The sequence below is a fragment of the Arachis ipaensis genome, chromosome B10 (assembly GCF_059453495.1).
Source record: "Arachis ipaensis isolate K30076 ecotype BB chromosome B10, ASM5945349v1, whole genome shotgun sequence".
Taxonomy (NCBI): domain Eukaryota; kingdom Viridiplantae; phylum Streptophyta; class Magnoliopsida; order Fabales; family Fabaceae; genus Arachis; species Arachis ipaensis.
The window spans coordinates 138197683-138209793 of record NC_142435.1 but is presented as its reverse complement, the minus strand read 5'-3'; positions in this window follow the sequence as shown (position 1 = coordinate 138209793).

The following is a 12111-nucleotide window of genomic DNA, read 5'->3' as shown; positions in this document are numbered from 1 at the left end:
GTACTTTGAAACATATGAATAACTAGTTCTAACAAAAGCGATGTAACCCGTTCCAACAACCAAACATTATTATTCCAAATATCTCTAATTTCCAAATTAATATCGGAAATATGCACAAAGGGGAGATAAACACAATTTTTTTTATCTAGGTGCCAAAGATCATACCAAACTGATTGATCTATATTACCAGAGTTTCTAAACCAATCCTACTTCTTGAAAATACTGAATTGCTGTCACAATGTTCCTCCAACAATATGATACATTTTTTGGAACAGATAAATTAAGGTTCAAATGTTGCTTGATATATTTATTAGGGGAATGTTAGAGGAACAATGAAAATTTTGAACAACATAAACAATCACCAATTAAATAAAAATACACTACATCCTAATTTAATGTTACTAATTAAATTTACTCTTTTACCCCTATTAATTCACATTGTTTACACATTGTTCAAAAATCTTATTTGTTACCTATACTTTTCCTATTTATTAAGAATAATTTGAACCTATAGCTTATCTTGGTAGTTTAATATTTTCCACATCAACTTTTTAATCATAGCAACATTAACTAATGAAGAATCACAAATATCCAAACTACTGAATCTATCATTGTCGAAACCATTGGAGATATACATTACAAAAAATTGCTAAAAGTTGTCAAATTTAACGTTGAATTTTTTCTTTAGTATACTCGTTGGATTTTCCTAATGGTAACACATAATTTAAAATATCTATAAAAATTGCCGGCAAATTTCATAATCCGATGCAAAATCCACCATTATGTTTCATGTGAAAAAAGATTTAAAATTACGTGAGTATTTTCATTTAATTTACCGTCAAATAATTTGATGGAAATGGCAAACAAATTTGTTTGGCGAAAGAAATAGTGATAGATGTGATCCCATGAAAGCTTAAATGCAGCATTTCAATTAATAAATTCTCTCTCTCGTAGTTGTCTAATTACATTCGTTTTTTTAAATTATTATTCACACAGTCAATATAAAAGATAGTTTAATTTTGATAAAAAATAGTTATTTTTTGACAAATTTAAATAATTAAATACACGTATAAAACTAATTTACACTGAGAGTATATTAAAATTAAAATTATATATATTCTTTTAGGTTAATCAGGCATCGGTTACTGGACAACTTAAATTAAAGCACCTATTTTGAGAAAGTTTGGGAAGCAAGATTCAAATTGGTTGAATGCAAAACTGACACTGTTAAAACATTTAGTCTAGTTCAATTTTGACATCTTGCAACAAAACATGTTGGAGAGGGATTCTTGAGAAAATTTTAGGCAAAAAAAAATTGATTAATAAACTTTTTTCTCTTATTCACAAAGCAGCAATCTCGATTGGAAATATATTAGCTAAATATAATGTTAAAGTTTATCATATATTTTTTTGTTAGATAAATTGAGCAACCTTTAATTTTATGCATTATAACATCATAAATTTATACACTACCCACTTACATATACGGTACTTCAAAAATTTCTATCTACTACTTAATCTCAGTCAAATTTTAAACCTAGATGTTCTTACTCACAAAGCAAATGAATTACTATTGCACCAACTACCTCGACCACAACCTCATCATGTTTTAATTTATATGGATTGGGTCATTCCAAATGAACGCATGGTGCACGTTATGCAGGCAGGGACGGACATAAGGGGGGAGTGGCGGCCTCGGCCCCCCCAACTTTTTCTAATAGTAATAAGTTATTATGTATAATTTAATTTTTTAAAAAAAATATTTAGTATTTAATTTAATATAAATAAAAGTTCAGTCTAATTTAAATATTAATAATTTTTAGTATCTAAAAAATAAGTAACAATATTAAAAAAACCTGAAAAAGATATTATTACTAATATTTTTAATTAAATAAAAATTTTTAAATCTCATAAAGTGAATTCTTTTTCTTTTTGTGGTCGTTTTTTTTATTTGTTTGGTATTAATTCTCTCTGTTTCAACTGCTACAATTAAGAGAACTTTTTCAACTATGAATATTGTGAAAAATAACTTAGAAACAAAATAAAAGATGAATTTCTTGCTAATTGTCTTTTAATTATATTAAAAAGAAAATTGTTGAAAATTTTGACACAAATTCTATTATCGTGAATTTTATAATACGAAGAATTGACCACTTCGTTAGTAAAAAATATACACATATTTTTTTACTTTAAAATATATTCTCTATCCATATATTTTTATAATACATCTTATTTATATAATTTTTTTACATAATTTTTAATATTATATGTGTTATTAGTCCCCTCATAATATCATTTCTGGATCCGTCCTGTATGCAGGACCATTTGTTCATTAGAATTATCCATTTTTTTTTTCTATTTTCTTATTCTATCTCTAAAAAAAACACTAGGGCCTTATAGCTTATAGGATTTAGGGCACCAAAAACGGAAGAGGAAAAAATATCTTCTAGCGGGATGAAGAGCCGAAGACCAAAGTATACACCACTGATCAGTGATCACCCAAAAAAAATAGACAACTGGATTATAGTTATTAAGGTTTATTCATAAAAGAGTGAATACTCAACTCGATCCGACCCTGACAATTATCTTAAAAAGATTACGAAGTCTTTGACAAAAAAAATATAATTTGATCTCTGATCTGTTTTTATTAGGATTTATTAACTTCTGTGCAAAAAAAAAAAATTAACTTTTTTGATACAAAAACTAATCAATCTCGTAAAAATAAAACTCAAGATCAGATTGAGTATTTTTTTTGTTAAAAACTTAGTTATTTTTTTAGGTAATTATCAGGTGGTTTAGCGTTTTTCTCTTCATAAGTGCTCCCTCATAATTATTCAACATTTGATAGAAATTAAAGGTTCAAAAATGTTGTGGTGTCGGATACACTTGTTTTGTTCTTTCTTACTGGATATATATATCTTTCGATCTAGCTCCTTTTTCATGTACGATCATTTTCAAGAAATTTTGAACAGAATAAAAATTTAAAAAAATAAATATAAAAAAACAAATAAAATAGATTTATTGAGGAATGCTATATGCCACGAGTTCTATCTCTTAAGAAGAAAGCACGGCCGGAATAATAACAATAAATAACATCCATATATTAAAAAAGAAAGAAAAAGAAAATTGACATTTTCCTGAGTAATTAATTATTATCCCTACATAGAAAAATCCAGTTAACAAAAATACAAAAACTGAACAATGTCGAGGGGAAAGGGAAAAATAAATAATAAAGAAAGCTCAGTTGATAGATAAATGACACTAAGAAAGAGGATATATAATAGGCATAGCTAGCTATGTTATAAATGAGTGTGATGGAGCTAAGTAGTTACTTTGATGATGGTGATGTATGATGATATCGAAGATTATTGTTGGATACTTGGATATGCTATATACATTGGGGGATATATATGAGGTAATTCAACAAGGTTCTCATGTTGTTAAATTAAAGCTAAACTTGTCCAGAATAATATATATTTTTGTTATTCAAAATTGATATATGAATATAACAGAAATCAGTAACCAATATAGTGTATTAGTGTTCGTGTTTTTGTGTATGCCATTTTTTCAAAAAAAAAAAAAAATATTACCAAAATATATAGTTCATTTTTTTAAATAAAATAATCAAACTTTTTTGTAACATTATAAATAATTTTTTTTTTGTGAATATCAAAATTCAGTAACACTATATTCTTATCCTTTTATTTGTATTTTAAATATAAGTGTAAATAATTTAATTTGATTATATTATTTATAAAATTTATATTAATTATAAATGTTAATCGATTTAATTATATTATTTATAAAATTTATTATAAATGTAAATATATATGTGATCGATTTGTATTCCTATACGTCCATACATATGTTTGATTCACTTATTTTTTTATATCTATTTAACATAATTGATTATTATAAAATTTGAAGCATTAAATCTGATCTTACATAAATAGTTATTAAAGGTTACATAATATTTTTAAGTGATCATATCAATTTTTAATTTTGAATATTATTTGTAAATATAATTATATGATCTGTATTTATATTATGCCTTTGATTTTTGTTATAAACCAATGCTCTTATCCAATATATTTTATAGAAAAATTTTCAGATAGATATTCCTAAAATACTAATGTTCTAATAATTTTAACCGATAATTTTAATTAATATATATTATATATATTTTTAATAATTTAGATCAATGACTAAAACTATTAAAACATTCATGTTCCAAAAATATTTAAAATTTTTCCAAACTTATATACCTGTGTGAGTGTGAGAGATAAAAAGAGGTATATAAGAGACGGATTTAATTTTAATTTATTGATTTTGAAGATTGAAGTATGCTTAAAAGAAAGGGAAACTTTCCCTTTCCATCTACTATTCATTACAGCTGTATATGTATGTATATGGTGTTGAACTAATCCATCAAACAAAATAAATATACAAATGTGGAAACTACTTGTTGGTTGTGGGTCATGTCATGTCTTACCAATCCTTAAGGAAGGGTTAGACTAAGATTCACAATATATGTGTGTATATATATATAATGATTAATGAACTTATTAATTAAAATAGAAAAATAGCACTGTATTTTTTATTTAATTATACATGAAGAAATTAAACGGAATTATTAAACAAAACTTCACAAGATTTTCATAAGAAATATTTTAAAATATTTAATAAGAAACAAATGCATCATTTAAAGTATATTCTAAATTAATAACCAACAATTTATATAACTTTACATTTTGTCAAAAAATATTTAAACATTTTTTATTTCAAACACAAAGAAAAATAAGGGGGAAAAATAGGACCGGTGTATTTTTCTTACTTTTATGAAAAATAAGTGAACTTTTTATGAAGTAAATACTAAAATTTTGTTAGGATTTGTATAATGTTTCATTCACAAAAGTGTAATAATAATAATAATAATAATAATAATAATAATAATAATTAATATTTACCTTTAATAAATACATTATGTTAAAATAGAAATACAAAAATGGTGGAATAGAAATAAAAATATTAAAATAGGAAAAAAATAATACTTATATCTTGTTTGGTGAAAATATTAAATACAAGCAACAAATTTTGCAAAATATCAATTTTATCTGTATCTTCTTTATTGCATTAAGATATTATCAAATTATTCTTTACCACTATTAATCGAATTTTTTAAATAAATAAAATAAATATTTTATTTACTAAAATAAGTAATTTATAGTATTTTCACCAAAATTCATCTTTTTACTTATCTCGTTTACACTGTAAACGATTTCACTTTGAGTATATCTCATTTATTCTGTAAACGAAATAAAATACGTCACGTTTTGCATATATCTCGTTTATAAACATGTTGTATAAGGTACTTTATCTCATTTACACTGTAAATGAGATAAGGCTTAGACGCTCCTATATAAAAAACTCGTTCACAATGTCCCTTTGGTCCTTTTCCTCCTCTATTTCCTTCATTTTTTCCTTTTTCAAACGTTTCTCTTGATATTCGTGAGATACTCAGATTTTATGGCGTGCGCGAGCGCACTGGACAGAGACATTAACTGCCTGAACGCAACTTGACACATTACAGGAACGATCGACTTCGAGGTTAGTTTTAATCTTTTTTCTTTTTTAAGAGATTGAGCATGTAATTAAAGTTAGGATACTTTTATAGAATAAATGTTGTTATACATATAAATTAGGTTGTCATGTTATTAAAATTTGCTAGGTCGTGTAGAATGTACAAATTAATAAATGTTAATTAATTAATTTAATTAAAATTCTTAATTAATTTAATTGTAATTATTAGCTTTAATTTGTTTATTAAATGTTTATTCTATTTTACATGTATTTAAATAAAACATTATATTCTCAATTTTAATTTTCAATATCTTGCATTGATGTTTGATAAATTATTATTAATTAGATTTTTATAGTTAATTATTCTGAAATATGAAATAATTGTTTATTATTAATTTTTATCTTTTTATGTGGAAATAAAATTCTTTATAATTGAATATAGACTTGTTAAAACTACATTTATCTTTTAACAGAGTCACACCTACTACTCCCTAGGTGAGTGAGCCACATTTTTGCACCCTCGAACGTCATTGTCCCTTACTTGAGGGAGGCTGGTTTCGACAACACGGTGCAGCTCAGGGACTTTGTCTTTGACAACTTTCTAATTACTGCATTTTTTGGAGCGATGGCGTCCAGAGACCCACACTTTCTACCTGCCTTGGGGTGAGTGCACGATCACCCTGTAGAACGTTACGTACCACCTAAGGTTACGCACGCACGGAGAGCCTGTGGGTGGATGCTTGCGTGACTTTCAGACATAGTACTAGCACCTGACCTAAGAGTGGGTAGAGGACCTCCTAGGTGCCAGGCCTCCTCATGCTCAGCAACAGGGTGCGGAGAGAAAAGAATTATTTTTCATCAAGATAACATGGCTGCGAGACCGGGTCCGGCATATGCCAGCTACTGCCGATGCAACCACCCTCTGACAGTACACAAGGTGTTATATCGTGTTGTTGATCGGTAGTTACCTGATAACCGACAAGTCAAACAATCAGATGTATATCAGATGGCTATCACTGTTGGCAGACTTCGAGAGGTGTCGTAGTATGTCTTGGAGATCCGCTATGCTTGCATGGACGTACCACTCTTTATGCCATGCAGCACATTGAGATACCACGGACATTGTCGGTTGGACTCCTATCCTCATTTTGTGGATATACCATAGGTTTTCTAAGTGTTCTCCCGATAAACAGGTCCTAACATTTCCTCTGGCCGTGAGGTAATTATTTTCAGTTACGATTTTTGTGCTTTCTATTTATGTAATTCATCCTTTTATTGCATAAAGTGAGATAATGTAGTTGTTGCATATTTGAACAAGTTGATTGGTATGGCCTGGCAGAGTAGGAACTAGTACGAATAAAGGGTCCTCCGATGGCGTGGTGCATTAAATCGCTTGCAGTTGTACGAGGCAATAATCCTAAATGGTCATCCAAGGGGGAGTGTTACGATAAGATCAAACACATGGTGGAATAATAATAATAATAATAATAATAATAATAATAATAATAATAATAATAATAATAATAATTAATATTTACCTTTAATAAATACATTATGTTAAAATAGAAATACAAAAATGGTGGAATAGAAATAAAAATATTAAAATAGGAAAAAAATAATACTTATATCTTGTTTGGTGAAAATATTAAATACAAGCAACAAATTTTGCAAAATATCAATTTTATCTGTATCTTCTTTATTGCATTAAGATATTATCAAATTATTCTTTACCACTATTAATCGAATTTTTTAAATAAATAAAATAAATATTTTATTTACTAAAATAAGTAATTTATAGTATTTTCACCAAAATTCATCTTTTTACTTATCTCGTTTACACTGTAAACGATTTCACTTTGAGTATATCTCATTTATTCTGTAAACGAAATAAAATACGTCACGTTTTGCATATATCTCGTTTATAAACATGTTGTATAAGGTACTTTATCTCATTTACACTGTAAATGAGATAAGGCTTAGACGCTCCTATATAAAAAACTCGTTCACAATGTCCCTTTGGTCCTTTTCCTCCTCTATTTCCTTCATTTTTTCCTTTTTCAAACGTTTCTCTTGATATTCGTGAGATACTCAGATTTTATGGCGTGCGCGAGCGCACTGGACAGAGACATTAACTGCCTGAACGCAACTTGACACATTACAGGAACGATCGACTTCGAGGTTAGTTTTAATCTTTTTTCTTTTTTAAGAGATTGAGCATGTAATTAAAGTTAGGATACTTTTATAGAATAAATGTTGTTATACATATAAATTAGGTTGTCATGTTATTAAAATTTGCTAGGTCGTGTAGAATGTACAAATTAATAAATGTTAATTAATTAATTTAATTAAAATTCTTAATTAATTTAATTGTAATTATTAGCTTTAATTTGTTTATTAAATGTTTATTCTATTTTACATGTATTTAAATAAAACATTATATTCTCAATTTTAATTTTCAATATCTTGCATTGATGTTTGATAAATTATTATTAATTAGATTTTTATAGTTAATTATTCTGAAATATGAAATAATTGTTTATTATTAATTTTTATCTTTTTATGTGGAAATAAAATTCTTTATAATTGAATATAGACTTGTTAAAACTACATTTATCTTTTAACAGAGTCACACCTACTACTCCCTAGGTGAGTGAGCCACATTTTTGCACCCTCGAACGTCATTGTCCCTTACTTGAGGGAGGCTGGTTTCGACAACACGGTGCAGCTCAGGGACTTTGTCTTTGACAACTTTCTAATTACTGCATTTTTTGGAGCGATGGCGTCCAGAGACCCACACTTTCTACCTGCCTTGGGGTGAGTGCACGATCACCCTGTAGAACGTTACGTACCACCTAAGGTTACGCACGCACGGAGAGCCTGTGGGTGGATGCTTGCGTGACTTTCAGACATAGTACTAGCACCTGACCTAAGAGTGGGTAGAGGACCTCCTAGGTGCCAGGCCTCCTCATGCTCAGCAACAGGGTGCGGAGAGAAAAGAATTATTTTTCATCAAGATAACATGGCTGCGAGACCGGGTCCGGCATATGCCAGCTACTGCCGATGCAACCACCCTCTGACAGTACACAAGGTGTTATATCGTGTTGTTGATCGGTAGTTACCTGATAACCGACAAGTCAAACAATCAGATGTATATCAGATGGCTATCACTGTTGGCAGACTTCGAGAGGTGTCGTAGTATGTCTTGGAGATCCGCTATGCTTGCATGGACGTACCACTCTTTATGCCATGCAGCACATTGAGATACCACGGACATTGTCGGTTGGACTCCTATCCTCATTTTGTGGATATACCATAGGTTTTCTAAGTGTTCTCCCGATAAACAGGTCCTAACATTTCCTCTGGCCGTGAGGTAATTATTTTCAGTTACGATTTTTGTGCTTTCTATTTATGTAATTCATCCTTTTATTGCATAAAGTGAGATAATGTAGTTGTTGCATATTTGAACAAGTTGATTGGTATGGCCTGGCAGAGTAGGAACTAGTACGAATAAAGGGTCCTCCGATGGCGTGGTGCATTAAATCGCTTGCAGTTGTACGAGGCAATAATCCTAAATGGTCATCCAAGGGGGAGTGTTACGATAAGATCAAACACATGGTGGAATAATAATAATAATAATAATAATAATAATAATAATAATAATAATAATAATAATAATAATTAATATTTACCTTTAATAAATACATTATGTTAAAATAGAAATACAAAAATGGTGGAATAGAAATAAAAATATTAAAATAGGAAAAAAATAATACTTATATCTTGTTTGGTGAAAATATTAAATACAAGCAACAAATTTTGCAAAATATCAATTTTATCTGTATCTTCTTTATTGCATTAAGATATTATCAAATTATTCTTTACCACTATTAATCGAATTTTTTAAATAAATAAAATAAATATTTTATTTACTAAAATAAGTAATTTATAGTATTTTCACCAAAATTCATCTTTTTACTTATCTCGTTTACACTGTAAACGATTTCACTTTGAGTATATCTCATTTATTCTGTAAACGAAATAAAATACGTCACGTTTTGCATATATCTCGTTTATAAACATGTTGTATAAGGTACTTTATCTCATTTACACTGTAAATGAGATAAGGCTTAGACGCTCCTATATAAAAAACTCGTTCACAATGTCCCTTTGGTCCTTTTCCTCCTCTATTTCCTTCATTTTTTCCTTTTTCAAACGTTTCTCTTGATATTCGTGAGATACTCAGATTTTATGGCGTGCGCGAGCGCACTGGACAGAGACATTAACTGCCTGAACGCAACTTGACACATTACAGGAACGATCGACTTCGAGGTTAGTTTTAATCTTTTTTCTTTTTTAAGAGATTGAGCATGTAATTAAAGTTAGGATACTTTTATAGAATAAATGTTGTTATACATATAAATTAGGTTGTCATGTTATTAAAATTTGCTAGGTCGTGTAGAATGTACAAATTAATAAATGTTAATTAATTAATTTAATTAAAATTCTTAATTAATTTAATTGTAATTATTAGCTTTAATTTGTTTATTAAATGTTTATTCTATTTTACATGTATTTAAATAAAACATTATATTCTCAATTTTAATTTTCAATATCTTGCATTGATGTTTGATAAATTATTATTAATTAGATTTTTATAGTTAATTATTCTGAAATATGAAATAATTGTTTATTATTAATTTTTATCTTTTTATGTGGAAATAAAATTCTTTATAATTGAATATAGACTTGTTAAAACTACATTTATCTTTTAACAGAGTCACACCTACTACTCCCTAGGTGAGTGAGCCACATTTTTGCACCCTCGAACGTCATTGTCCCTTACTTGAGGGAGGCTGGTTTCGACAACACGGTGCAGCTCAGGGACTTTGTCTTTGACAACTTTCTAATTACTGCATTTTTTGGAGCGATGGCGTCCAGAGACCCACACTTTCTACCTGCCTTGGGGTGAGTGCACGATCACCCTGTAGAACGTTACGTACCACCTAAGGTTACGCACGCACGGAGAGCCTGTGGGTGGATGCTTGCGTGACTTTCAGACATAGTACTAGCACCTGACCTAAGAGTGGGTAGAGGACCTCCTAGGTGCCAGGCCTCCTCATGCTCAGCAACAGGGTGCGGAGAGAAAAGAATTATTTTTCATCAAGATAACATGGCTGCGAGACCGGGTCCGGCATATGCCAGCTACTGCCGATGCAACCACCCTCTGACAGTACACAAGGTGTTATATCGTGTTGTTGATCGGTAGTTACCTGATAACCGACAAGTCAAACAATCAGATGTATATCAGATGGCTATCACTGTTGGCAGACTTCGAGAGGTGTCGTAGTATGTCTTGGAGATCCGCTATGCTTGCATGGACGTACCACTCTTTATGCCATGCAGCACATTGAGATACCACGGACATTGTCGGTTGGACTCCTATCCTCATTTTGTGGATATACCATAGGTTTTCTAAGTGTTCTCCCGATAAACAGGTCCTAACATTTCCTCTGGCCGTGAGGTAATTATTTTCAGTTACGATTTTTGTGCTTTCTATTTATGTAATTCATCCTTTTATTGCATAAAGTGAGATAATGTAGTTGTTGCATATTTGAACAAGTTGATTGGTATGGCCTGGCAGAGTAGGAACTAGTACGAATAAAGGGTCCTCCGATGGCGTGGTGCATTAAATCGCTTGCAGTTGTACGAGGTATGCGATTTAGTTTTATTTAGTTGTCTGTAAATGGTTAATTATCCTATGTAATGCACTGAACTTGACAGTTATATAACAATTTACTAATGTAGTTCCTATGGACACCATGCGACGACCTAGCCCTATGCTCAGAACGGTTGAGAGATGAGGCAGAGTGGGAGACAAGGATGATTATTGTTCCCCTCGTCTGCTTCAACATTGTCGAGTTTCACCATGCTGATTAGATGAAACGCCAGTTCGGTAGGGAGCAGCCAGTGTCTAGAGACCCAGTGAATGTCGACAGGTTCCTATTGACGACAGGATGGGGGAAGACGTGTGGTGGCCCACGCGTCATGAGTAATGGTACGAGACATGGAGGTGTAACACCCTACCACACAAAGCCTTACGCTATAGTTGTAAGTTAGAGGAGGTGAGGTATTATGACCTCTAAAATAGAAAAATACATATGTGTATTTGAAAGATAATAATATAGCTAGGAGCCTGTGAAGAAAGATGATAGAACAAATAATTGCATCACAATCGAAATGTTGACGATATATACAGAAATGACAGAAATATATATATGATTCAAAAGGAGATACATCACAAATACTAGTCTTGACCTACAAAGACAAGGTTGGCTAGAAAGTATAATACAAATAAGCAATAAAGAAAATATAAGATGCAAAAATCAACCTCTAAGAGGGATATACAATAGCAGATGCAAAAATGGAGAATATAAGATCTAAAGCTCAAAATACAAAGTGTAAAGGATTTTTCGCGTTCCAAGGGAGTCTGACACGCTCAACGAGGTACATTACGTCCTGCATCTGAAAACA